Genomic DNA, 13,296 nt, shown 5'->3' with positions numbered 1-13,296 from the left:
GTACGACTAGCAACCCTGACACTAGGTAGATTGAGGTAGATTGAGGAGTAGATAGTAGGTTTCTACTCGCCAAAAGAAAAGACCCGGGCGCCATAACACGAGTCAGTCCACTCCTGACCCAGCTGGAGAGGCCTTAATGAGTTCACAGCAGACAAAGTGACACTAAGAGAGATGAAACAATTCCGTCCGTTTTATGAATGAAATGGTAGAAAAATCCCCCATGAATGTCCCTGATGTTTCCACACTGACACTGTGGCTCATGAACCTGACCTGACGCAGAAGCCGACCACTCTGCCTCGCACAAAAGAGTTCAAATTCCTCTACATCACCTTTTCCAGACTCTACAGAGACGTACTTCTGTCCACTACAACTACTACAAAAGCACACGAGGGAAAGGGTAACGAGCTTATTCAAATGTAACAAATACTACAGTTAAAGGGATTATAACGACTGACCTGCCTGATTTTATGAGTGTTTCAAGTCCTCCTCCCACTGTGTGTGTGTGTGCATGTGCATGTGTGTGTGCACGTGTAAGTCCCAGTGTATTTGGCACCTGCCGCCGCCGCTGCACAGAGACTCTTTCATGGCCCAAACGAAACGGCCGTAATTTGTCTGAGGAAACGCTCCCGGAGTGCAGCGAGTGAAGCTGGACCGGAGCCGCGGCTGCACAAATAACCCAAACCGACTTTATTTATGAACAACTTCACCGTCGGTCAATGCGCACGAGTCATAGAAACCGAAGGGAAGGGGAGGGAGGGGGGGGGAAGTAAGTAAAACAGCCATAACGCAAAAGGCACGCAAAATAAAGGCGTCGTAAAAGCACTGAGAATTCTACTCTGCCACAGACTGCGTGGGGAAGCTGGAAACAAAACTTGTCTGTGATTAAAGTACTTGGTTTCATCATGACTTGAGCTAAAGTGCAGATACTACTGGTCAAATACTGCAACACTGTAACACAAGTAAATAGGTGTGTTTACGATGAAGTGGCGGTGGCGGCCGAGGGCGGAGAAAGGCTCCGTGAATCGAGATGGAAACAGTTGAGAATAAAACAATTTCAAAAGTTTGTGAACGCATTTCTGCTTCATCAGAGCAAAGGATAGACTCTCCTCTAACAGTTTAGGATCAGACTGACTCTTCAACTACCTGTTTGCTGTTCTCTAGCAGCTGTTCTCTTAATCTGACGTGTTTGTCTGGCAGAAACCGTCCTCATTCATCTGCACAAACCCGAGTGTGCTCTGAATCAGCCACAAATCTCTTAACAGTACGATGATTACACTTCATCTTTCACAAAATGTGGAAGGTTAAAGCATTCATCTATTTCACGCTTTTAATCAGCAGATCCTTTTTCTTTCCCATATTGCTTGAAAATGATGATCTGCTTAATAAAGTGGAACATCCTTTTTCAGTAGTTTTTCCCTTAACTGGGCTTAACCTGAAAACTAATCATCCCAGGTCTCTGAGATTGAAGCCCTGAGACACAAAACCATCCATGAGTTTCATTGAATGGCACTGAAATACAATTTGCATAATAATTTAGAACATAGTGTGAATGAAAAGAAAAGATCCAAACCACTGGGGTAGAGTTCAGCTCTTCGTCGTTCTAGGCTGTGGGTGCTTGCAAATTACTTTTGTACATTTCTAATAAAGGGTGAATAAGTTCAGGTAATAGCAGGTGGCCTGACCGACATCGGCAGATAAAAAGGCTAAAAATATCTTCAGAACCGAAAGTGACAGAGACTTCCCACTTTGCAATGGAAAGAGCCAATGGGCGAGGACAGCGCTTCTCTTTGGTCCTCGTGGCGGGAGCAGACATTGCTGTAATACCACCCTCGACTCCAAAACACACTTGGTGAACAGGGTTCCAGCTTTACATCTCCCTAGCACTGCTTAAGAGCCTGGCTCCACAGAGCTATTTTTTCCTAAAATTGCTAAGACCCATGTAACAACACTGGAGTAGGTGTCATTTTCTCTCTACGCTGCTTTTTGTATATCTGCACTAGTCACATTAGCAGTAGCCAAGTTAGCACTAGCACTAACTTAGCATTAGCAAATGTGTTGCAATTATCTTATTTGAAAATAATGCAGTTAGAAATATTAGTAGTAAAACATGAGCAAAAATGAGGGGGGAAATTGGGGCAAAAATGAAGAGTCTTTGGAGAAAAAAATAATAATAGTTTAAGGTACACTGTGTAACATTTTGAACAATACTGTTGCCGGCAAAACAAAACATGCACCTAATGACCAACTAAACACAGAAAATGCTATTACAGCAGTGTGTAATAAAAGGATGTGTTTGGATGAGGACCTAACCTGTTTAAATCTCAAATTCTACTGATTTTCGTTACATCTCCATGGAAACAAGCTGGAGACGTACCCACTCCCGGTAAAGTTTACAATCATATCTTAGGAGGGATGACCCTCATAAATATTTGTTTGTACATTTATGAGGTATTTTTCAATGATGAAAATGACTGTCATAAAATAAATGTTTGTATTTCAATTTTATTTATTGGGTACAATTCTACGCGGTGTGGCTTTAAGTTGGAAAAAGTTGGAAGTTTGGGGGAAAATTTGGCAAAATGGGGGGAAAAAATGGGAATAAACTGGGGAATAAATGATGGGAAACAGGCAAAACATTAGTGATAAAAAATAATGAGGAGGGGAAATCAGAAAACAAGTAAAGTAAGAAAGAATTGTGTATAAAATGAGGGGGAAATGGGGCAAACATTGGGCAAAAAAAAGTTGAAACAATGGGCAAAAAATTGTTGGACTAACAATTTGGTCAAAACTTGGATTGAAACACAGGGATCTTTTAATGCTTTAATTTTTTCAATACCAGTTATACCTAAACTTTTTTGCCTGACTGCTTTCGTTCAACAGTACCCGTGGCCCTTGTCACAATCACTTAAAACGCCTCATCTTTCAATGGAAACGTCTCCACATTCATGTCAGTAATCTACAGCAGAAGTCCCTGTTCACCTGCAGCGTCTTCAACATGAGGTCTAAAGGTTCTGCAAAGCCCCCAAACCAGTCTGAAGTCCCAGTGTGTCGCGCTGTAACCCTATCGCTGGCTGATGGGACCCAGATGTGGGGGGGTGTGTGTGTGTGTGTGTGGGGGGGTCCCCTCTGCTGTGGGAGACGCGGCGGCACACAAAGGGGAATTTGTTGGACACGGAGCTGGCCTTTCCTCTGGAGATGTGAGGGACAGATACTAAACGACGTCTCCTCCAGCGACGGACAAAAGCTCGATTCAGACGCCGCCTTTGAGGAGCAGACGCGGGAGAGGGCGGCGAGCGGGCGGCGAGGGGGCGGCGAGGGGGCGGCGAGCGGGCGGCGAGCGGGCGGCGAGCGGGCGCTTAAAGGCAACAGCGAGAGCCCGTCCTCCTGTGTCTCTGGGTCATGCGAGTCAGAAGGTTACTATACAGTATACATGACCCACAGGAATACGCAGGGGCGGACTGGCCACATGTCCAAGGGCCACTGGCTCTAGGGCCACCAGTCCCGCCTCAACTGAGCTTTACCCAAATCTAAAAGCTAAAAAGAAAAGCAGCAAAATGGTGAGAAAAAAGGGATGAAAAGTCAACATGATGGAAAAAATAGCTCAAAAAACAACAAAAATGTGACAAAAATGTGGCGATGTGACCAAAAGTTTCCATCACTTTTGTAGGTCTTAGCTTTCAAATGAGGCGTTACATTGTTGATCTCCAGTCGAGAAGCTTTTAGATTTGGGTAAAGCCCAGTATAAAAAAACATGAATCTAAAAGGAGTTCCGTGGAGTATGGTGCACCACAAGGCTCAATTTTGGGACCACTATTATTTATTATTTATATTAATGATTTTGCTTCTGTTTCTACGACCACCTTTCCCGTTCTTTTTGCTGATGATGCCGATCAAAAAAATCATAATAATAAAAAGCCGAACTGGGAAAAATGCACTCGTTATTGTTAAGGCGGGGGGTAAGAGGTTAAAATATGTATTTGTGGAAGTCACAATTACGCTAATTTGGGCCAGGCTGGTCAGAGTCCAGGGCTGTTTTTCGGTCCCAGTCTGCCTCTGGTTAAGGACTTAAAGAGACTGGATGCAAGATGGCCATTTTATACTCACTACTGCCACCTCAGGTCATACGTGTAACTGCACCTTCTATATATAGCTTTTCAATTCGGACCCGAAGTCACACCTTTCTGAGTGACAGTGCGGGATTTTAGAGGCAGTTGTGGTGAACAGGTCACAGCTCATGTAGGGGGAGGAAGATACATCATTTTAACATTTTTAAACCCCGTATAGTCCCTTTAACTAGATTCCAATCTCAACCTGAACCACCACAGGGGAGATTGATACTTGAGAGTGTGTCCCTTTGTGAAGCTGTTTTGAAACCTCAGCAGGTAAAACAGCCGTTCCTGTCCGGTTTGGTGCCCGTGATTAAACGCGTTTGGATCAGTCAGATTTATGTGGCGTCAGGGGTCGGAGGTCAGACCAATCAAAGAGTGGAGGATCCTGGGAAAATGAGTTTCAGAGCGGTGCGAAAACAACACGCTGTAAATCACGTGCCACCTGGAGGAAGAGGAGCACAGCAGCCGGACGAAACAGACCTCAGTCACCACTTGGTGCTGGATTACAGACGCTTTAGCTGATGTTTAGTCCCGTTTTAGTCCAAGGATCTGCAAAACACCGCCAAGGCAACGGGGACTCAAAAATATCAAACTGTTGCTGCATGTGAAAATGAAATGAATTATTCCTGCTTTCCTCCTGTTGTCTCTTTAACGTCTTAGTTTAAGGTCGCATTCACACCTGTGACTTGGTTCGATTGGGGATCAAAACGGCAACATTGCTTTGGCGGGATGAAGAAATCCTCTGCACGCCTGTGGTGGCGCTGCATCCAAACCTTCTGCAGGAGACGTGATGGAAAACGTGTTGGATCACCTCAAACTAGTGTGAACGGCTTGAAGTTGGGAGAAGTTTGGGACAGGTGTCGCTGCGTTCTGTTGTGCGTTGGGCTTTAGTCACACTTATGAATTGTTCATAATCAAGCAAACGATGACTCATACTTTTAAAGTGTAGTTATTATAAAGGTTTGCCGAAGCATCATCATTTTTCATATTGGGTCATGCTGTGAGGCCATAGCATCTCTGTAGTCGTGATTCCATAATAAATAAATAATTGCAACACATTTGCTAATGCTAAGTTAGTGCTAGTGCTAACTTGGCTACTGCTAATGTGACTAGAACTAACATGGCTAGTAGGCTACTAATGTGACTAATGATAATTTGGTTAATGCTAATTTGGCCAGTGCTAATGTCACTAATGCAAATTTGGCTAGTGCTAACGTGGCTAGTGCTAACTTGGCTAGTACTTATGTGACTAATACTATTTTTTTCTAGTACTAATGTAGCTAATGCTAACTTGGCTAGTACTAATGTGACTAATGCTAATGTGGCTAGTGCTAATGTGACTAATGCTAGTTTGACTAGTGCAAATATGACTAATGCTAATTTGAATGCTAATGTGACTAGTGCTAATTTGGCTAGTGCTAATGTGACTAGTGCTACCTTGGCTAATGCTAATGTGACTAGTGATAATTTGAATTGTGCTAATGTGACTAATGCTAATTTGGCTAGTGCTAAGTGGCTAGAGCTACCTTGGCTCGTACTTACGTGACTAATACTAATTTGGCTAGTGCTAATGTGACTAATGCTAATTTGGCTAGTGCTAATTTGGCTAGTGCTAACTTGGCTAGTACTTATGTGACTAATGCTATTTTTTTCTAGTACTAATGTAGCTAATGCTAACTTGGCTAGTACTAATGTGACTAATGCTAATTTGGCTAGTACTAATGTGGCTAATGCTAATTTGAATGCTAATGTGACTAGTGCTAATTTGGCTTGTGCTAATGTGACTAGTGCTACCTTGGCTAATGCTAACATGACTAGTGATAATTTGAATTGTGCTAATGTGACTAATGCTAATTTGGCTAGTGCTAAGTGGCTAGAGCTACCTTGGCTCGTACTTACGTGACTAATACTAATTTGGCAAGTGCTAATGTGACTAATGCTAATTTGGCTAGTGATAATGTGACTAGTGTTAATGTCCGCAGCAGCTCATAGATATGTACACTCACTAAGTGTACACTAATGAGTGTACTGCGCAAGATCCATAATCCCTCTGAGCAAATCGTTGCCATTTTACCCCCAAAAATGCCTTTTTTTTTTAAAATTCAAACCTAAACAGACAGAAAACACGCTCCTCATATATGTCAGTAACCTCTGTCTCTACATGTATATTTATTCCCTGTTCACCTGCAGTGTTTGCCTTGAAGTCCCTTTGGCGATTGATTTGGTGATTCTGATTCCCTGTGTTCTGCCGCTCCACCGGGGCCCGACATAAACATCTTATAAACGTGTAACGGCAATTAATCCATGTCATAAAAGGCCGCATGCGCCACCGTAACGACTGGAATGATTATCGTCAAAAGCAGCCGCGGAATGTGTGGAAATCTCATAAAAGGAGCTAGTTTGTTGCTGATTTACGTCGTGTGTGTTTCCTCTTATCAGACCCAGCACCCCCGTGGACCCCTCCCCCCTGAACCCCCTCCCCTGGCTCCCCTGTGGCCCCCGGTAATTCCCTGTAATTGGTTTAGACATAATTTACTGGCCACTTGGTAAATGTTGCGTCTCACGATCAGATACTGAGCGGTGTCCAGTGACGGCAGAAAGAGGGGAAGAAGGGGACTGTGTCTGAGAGAGAGGGAAGGGAGAGGGAGGAGGGAGACAGGGAGAGAAAGGGAGGACAGAGAGAAGAGAGAGGAGAGGGGGAGAGAGAGAGTGAAGAGAGAGGATAGAGTGAGAGAAGAATAGAGGAGAGAGGGGAGAGAAAGGGAGGGGGAGAGAGTGAAGAGAGAGGATAGAGAGAGAGAAGAATAGAGGAGAGAGGGGAGAGAAAGGGAGGAGAGAGAGAAGAGAGAGGAGAGGGAGAGAGAGAGAGAGTGAAGAGAGAGGATAGAGAGAGAGAAGAATAGAGGAGAGAGGGGAGAGAAAGGGAGGAGAGAGAGAAGAGAGAGGAGAGGGAGAGAGAGAGAGAGTGAAGAGAGAGGATAGAGAGAGAGAAGAATAGAGGAGAGAGGGGAGAGAAAGGGAGGGAGAGAGAGAGACGTGATAGAGGGGGAGACAGGGAGACGGGAGAGAGAAGAGGGAGAGGAGAGAGAGAGGAGAGAGGGAGTGAAGAGAGAGGATAGAGAAAGAGAAGAAAGAGAGGAGAGAGGGGAGAGAAAGGGAGGGAGAGAGAGAGACGTGATAGAGGGGGAGACAGGGAGACGGGAGAGAGAAGAGGGAGAGGAGAGAGAGAGGAGAGGGGGAGAGAGGGAGTGAAGAGAGAGGATAGAGAAAGAGAAGAAAGAGAGGAGAGAGGGGAGAGAAAGGGAGGGGAGAGAGAAGAGGGAGAGAGAGAGAGACGTGATAGAGGGAGAGAGAGAGAGGGAGAGGGGAGAGAGAGGAAGGGGAGGGAGAGGAGAGAGAGAAGAGACAGAGGGGAGAGAGAGAGAGGAAAGAGCGAGGAGGGAGAGAGGGGCCACTGCTTGTGGACGAGCAGACATTAAGGCCCTGTCCCAATACCCACACTGCACCCTACCCTCCTCTACGAAGTGTGCACTTGTTTCAAGTGCAGGTAAGGTTTTGAGTGTGTAACCCCATCATGTGACACAGACTAATCTTGCCCTGATTTGAGGGTATAACTGATTAAAAAGTGAAATAACTCCTGCCCAGGACTTCAAAAAATAAACAATCCCTCCTCGTTCTTCTCGACCTCTCTGCTGCGTTTGACACTGTCGACCACCACATCCTCCTGCACCGGCTCCAACACTACACCGGTCTTTCTGGTACCGCCCTTCAATGGTTTCACTCCTACCTCACTGACAGAACCGAGTATGTAGCTCTGGGGGACGCAAAATCCAGATCTCACACTGTCACCTGTGGGGTCCCTCAGGGGTCCGTACTCGGTCCAACCCTCTTCATCATTTACATGCTTCCCCTGGGTCGTGTCGTCAGCAAGTACGGAATTAATTTCCACTGCGAGCACGCAGGTAGCGAGCGCTCAGGTAGCGAGCGCCCAGGTAGCGAGCGCCCAGGTAGCGAGCGCCCAGGTAGCGAGCGCGCAGGTAGCGAGCGCGCAGGTAGCGAGCGCGGAGGAAAACGAGTCCAAGTGCGCAGGAAACAAGTGTGCGAAAATGGCAGAATTGGGACAGTGCGGTTTACATCATCAACTTGCACTGCTGTCATATCTGTTACATCCAAAATGGCAGCATCAATCGCTAGTTTCGCAATATTGCTGCTGAAAATGCTTTTCTGTGCATTGTTTCCTTAAGAAATTTTAGCATTGGTTATTTATTTTAAATAGTCCACATTTTTTAATCTTAATTTTAATATATTTGTTGGACAATGGGGGGGTTGTTGTTTTGTTTCTAATTGTTTTGTTGTGAAGCACTTTGCACTGCATGGTGAATGTATGAAAAGTGGTATACAAATACAGTTGGATTGATTGCTTGATTGCTTGATTGATTGATTGATTGATTGATTGATTGATAAAACTGCATCAAACTACCATTTTGAGGAGAAAGAAGCACACATTCATGCTGTTTTGGATAGTACGTTGTCCACACTGCCTGAACAATAATGTGCACGCCTCGGCTGCTGATGCGCTGGCTGCAGCTCTGTGTGAGATTCCATGTGCAAGCCAAAAGACAAACACTTCCAACCGAGATCTTGACTTCTCATTCTCATTACTGGTGTCACTGAGCAGTGCGGATAGTTGAATATAGGCTTTTTTCTTTTTTTTTACTAGTATGTAATGTTATACCTACATATATTTTAGGCAGGAGGACTGCTCATGTACACCAGACTGAACTCCACCGTGCCAGTTCTCCAGGTGTATTTGGATCCTGATGAAGACCTGAACCTGACCACCGATTGACAAGGGATTCAACGACCGGCTTGATGGGAGTTTTGAAGAGAGAACAAGACCACGGTTGGGGCTATCCACTGGATAGATCAGATCTGACTACTTCCGTCAGCTGATCACCATTAATAAGAAAAAACCTCAAGTATTGTTTGATACGATTAACTCTATTGTATGTCCTGCTGCTCCTCTTACACCTGTGTTTTGTAAAGCTGACAGCAAGGAATTTCAAAAGTTTTTTATTGATAAAATCCAGGATATCAAAGATCATTTTCCTATGCTCTCGTTTTGCACACCTGGTGCTGTTGAGCTTGTTCCCCACGAGTGGTCCTCTTTTAGCCCTGTAACACAGGCCGATGTCTCAGCTCTGGTTACCAGAATGAAGCCTTCTTTCTGTGTGTCTGATGTTCTGCCCTGTAAACGTTTTGTAAACAATATTTGATGTTATTGGCCCCTGGGTGACCAATCTGATCAACCTTTCACTGTCAACTGGTGTTTTCCCCAGTTCTTTTAAACACGCTATTGTGGAACCTCTTCTCAAAAAGCCTAATCTGGACCCTACAGATCTAAAAAATTTCAGGCCCATTTCTAAACTCCCATTTTTGTCCAAAGTGTTGGAGAAAGTGGTCTCTGATCAGTTGGTACCCTTTTTGGAGGAATACAACATTTTTGACACTTTTCAGTCCGGTTTCCGTAAGCAACACTCCACGGAAACTGCCCTGCTTAAAGTGTCTAGTGATATCATCATGTCTGCGGACTCTGGAAAATGTACTGTTCTTGTTTTGTTAGATCTGTCATCAGCATTTGACACTGTGAATCATCAAATCTTGTTGACAAGACTGCGTGACCTGGTCGGAATGTCAGGATCAGTCTTAGAGTGGTTCTCCTCTTACCTATCGGGGAGGAGTTTTAGTGTCTCTGCAAATCAGTTCCTGTCTGACTCTGCTGATCTGCTGTGTGGGGTCCCTCAATGCTCTGTTTTGGGCCCCATTTTGTTTTTACTCTATGACCTTCCATGAGGGAAAATGATCCAGAGTTTTGATGATGTTTCCTACCATTTGTTTGCTGATGATATTCAGCTTTACTGCTCTTTTAAGCCCTCTGAGTTCCAGAAATTAAGCTCTCTGCTGAAATGTCTTGCGCAAGTTAAACAATGGCTCGGCGCAAATTCCCTACAACTAAACTCAGACAAAACAGAGGTGCTGGTGATCGCCCCTGATGACGCTATTCCAGGGATTCACCAGTATTTGGGTGACCTGAGTCTGTCTGCTAAAACAAGCCTTAGAAATCTAACTAAAGTAAACTTTGACAAAGAAATGTCCTTAGAGCATCACTCTAAACTGCTGACAAGGAACTGTTTTTACCAACTGAGAAAAATCTCTAAACTTAGATCAATTGTGTCCAGAGATGATCCTGAAATGATTATCCACGCCTTTGTGTCTTCCCGTTTAGACGATTGTAACAGTGTATTCTCGTGTCTGAACAAAAAGGAGCTGTCTCACCTTCAGCAGGTACAAAACTCTGCAGCGAGGTCACTGACTCGCACAAACAGAAGGGCTCATATTTCTCCCATTCTGAAAGCCCTTCATTGGCTTCCAGTCTATTTTCGTTTCCATTTTAAAATCCTGGTGTTGACCTTCAGAGCCTTGCATGGCCAGGCTCCCTCCTACATCAGAGACTTGTTGTGTCCGTATACCCCCTCTCGGACGCTGAGGTCTCAGGATCAGAACCTCCTCATGGTTCCTCGTACTCGTTTTAAGACCAGAGGAGATCGCTCCGACGCTCTGGAACGATCTTCCGCTTTCCTTGCGGTTGCTTGATAGTGTTGATGTTTTTAAGAGTAAACTGAAAACTTTCTTGTTTCAGAAAGTGTTTTAAATTCCAGTGGAATAGGGGTTGTTTCGTGACCACGTTTTTTGTGACTGTCAATGTAAATGTACTTTGTATTTCTATTTTATATTTTTGTGAAGCACTTTGTGACTTTGTCTGTGAAAGGTGCTATATAAATAAACATTACTTACTTACTTACTTACTTACTTACTTACTTACACATGGGATCTCATACATGGGACCTCTCTGGGCACGACTCCCCTGAAGGAGAGACTTTCCCCAGACTGCCCTTGTGCCTGTGGGCAATACACTTCCCTTACCCCCTTCTGTCCTGGTGGAGGTTTACGGAGCGTTTGTGACCTTCAAAACTGCAGTAAAAGCTTGGGTAAAGTCGGAGATAAAAGCGTGAAGAGCAGGAGTGTGTGAAACGCAAGCTAATCGTGTGTGAGAGTCCGGGGCCATCAGAGCAGAAGGATGTGATTATAACGAGCCATATCCCTGATCTCAACTTTCCCTGCCCGTTTGCTCCGGTCACATATTAGTTCCAAAGATTTGCTCAGATGGATTTTGGATCTTGCTTAGTTATTGGAAGAAAAAACGCTGGCGTCTGAGTAGATGTCTGGATGTTTTATGCAGGCCGGTGTGACATGGCGCCTGTTGTGTCTCCTCCTGCCAGCTGGTGGCGCCGCGGGTATATAAGCACAATGCATTCATTCCTTCATTCTCTGATGTCACTCACTTCCGGTCCAGCCGGTGTGTTCCTCGCTGCTCTGAAGGACAGCTGTTCCACCATGCAGCCCCCATGCTCCTCGTGCAGGGATGGTGTACGGCTCACTGTCATGTGTCCGATGGTGATCTGGCCTGCACCGATGTCCGACTGTTGTTGCCTTGTTTTAGGGTGTAGCTCCAAACTGGGGTGACGTTCGAAGCTACCAAGCTGTTCCACGTCTTCCCTACTTAAATGCAGTTATGTGAGCCTTTACACGAAGTGTAAGCATGTGGATTTTCTAAGCTGATATAAAGGGGTACTATATTGTAAGGCGTAGTAATACCTTAGGAGCACTTCGACGTCCATGCGGTAAAGTGAGATATTACTGCGCGGACATCGAAGTGCTCCTATAGATACAGACGGCATCTCGTCATAGAAGGGGGCGCGGCTTCGCCGAGGGGGAAAATAGAATCTTTAGAGAAACATAATTGTCCACTCTTTTTTAGCCATTTTCTGGTGGAATATGGACTTATTTATCGCACATAGATAAAGTCAAGTGTAAATCGGGCCCATATGGATATTTTCTCACAGCAGATTGTTCAGTAGAAGTGAAAAAACAGCAGTTTTAGCTAGCGCTAGCTAACCGTTAGCATTAGCCCGATGCTAACATGTAGCATTAAGTTAGCATTCTCCGTTATTTATGTATTTATGGGATGTTGAACCACTTTGCTCCTCTCCATGTCTTTGTATCTTTATTTAGTAGAAACTAGATTCATAATTCAGGATTTGTTAAAGTAGTTTTTGAATAATTAGAGAAAGTTTAGATTTTTCTCCAACTTGTTTTCCCCCTTAACTGTTTTTTTTTTGCTAAATAAAGATACAAAGACATGGAGAGGAGCAAAGTGGTTCAACAGCCCATAAATACATTAAACAACGGAGAATGCTAACATGATGCTTCATGTTAGCATCGAGCTAATGCTAACGGCTAGCTAGCGATAGCTACAACTGCCGTTTTTTCACTTCTACTGAACAATCTGCTGTGAGAAAATATCCATATGGGCCCGATTTACACCTGACTTTATTTGTATGTGATAAATAAGTTCATATTCCACCAGAAAATGTCTAAAAAGAGTGAAAAATGGTGTTTCCTAAAAGATTCTGTTTTCCCCCTCGGCGAGGCCACGCCCCCTTCTATGACGAGATGCCGTCTGTATCTATGTTGGAACGTGGAAGAGCTCGGCGGCTCCTAACCCAGTATGAAGCTATACCTGAGAGGCTAAATGGTAACAGCATTTGCATGACTGAGCGCACGCACAAAGACCAGACAGGCACACATCAACTCGTCTAAGCTCAGGTAAGAACATGTCTCAGTATGTAAAAACCGTGGCCTGTTCCTTTAGCTAACTACCACCAAATGGAATGATGTGAAGTGTATGTCTGTGAAAATGGGTAGTCCTGACCTTTAACCTGGACCAGCATGCATTGCGCTCGGTGAGAGGCCGAATCCGCTTATTCTACCCAATGATTGAGTTCATTCATACACTCATTTCCTTCACTGAAGCCGCCAGTCTCCACAGTCCGCAGGGATATACAGTTCATATTGACTCAAAATGGCCGACCTCCGCTAACTTCTCTCCACGCTGGGCCTCAAGTTTAAGGCCCCCCCCCCCCCAAATGCCCCCAACGCCTCGGTCAGCGCTAATCGGCTTAGCTCCGAAAACCGCTGTTTAAACGCGGTGTTATTAGTATGGAGTTACTGCCCCAGTCACAGAGGGAGGGGGTGAAGGGGCCACTTGTCTCCTGTCGGCTTTGAG

The sequence above is a fragment of the Gobius niger genome, assembly GCF_951799975.1.
Source record: "Gobius niger genome assembly, chromosome: 24".
Taxonomy (NCBI): Eukaryota; Metazoa; Chordata; class Actinopteri; order Gobiiformes; family Gobiidae; genus Gobius; species Gobius niger.
Note: the sequence above shows the minus strand (reverse complement) of the source record.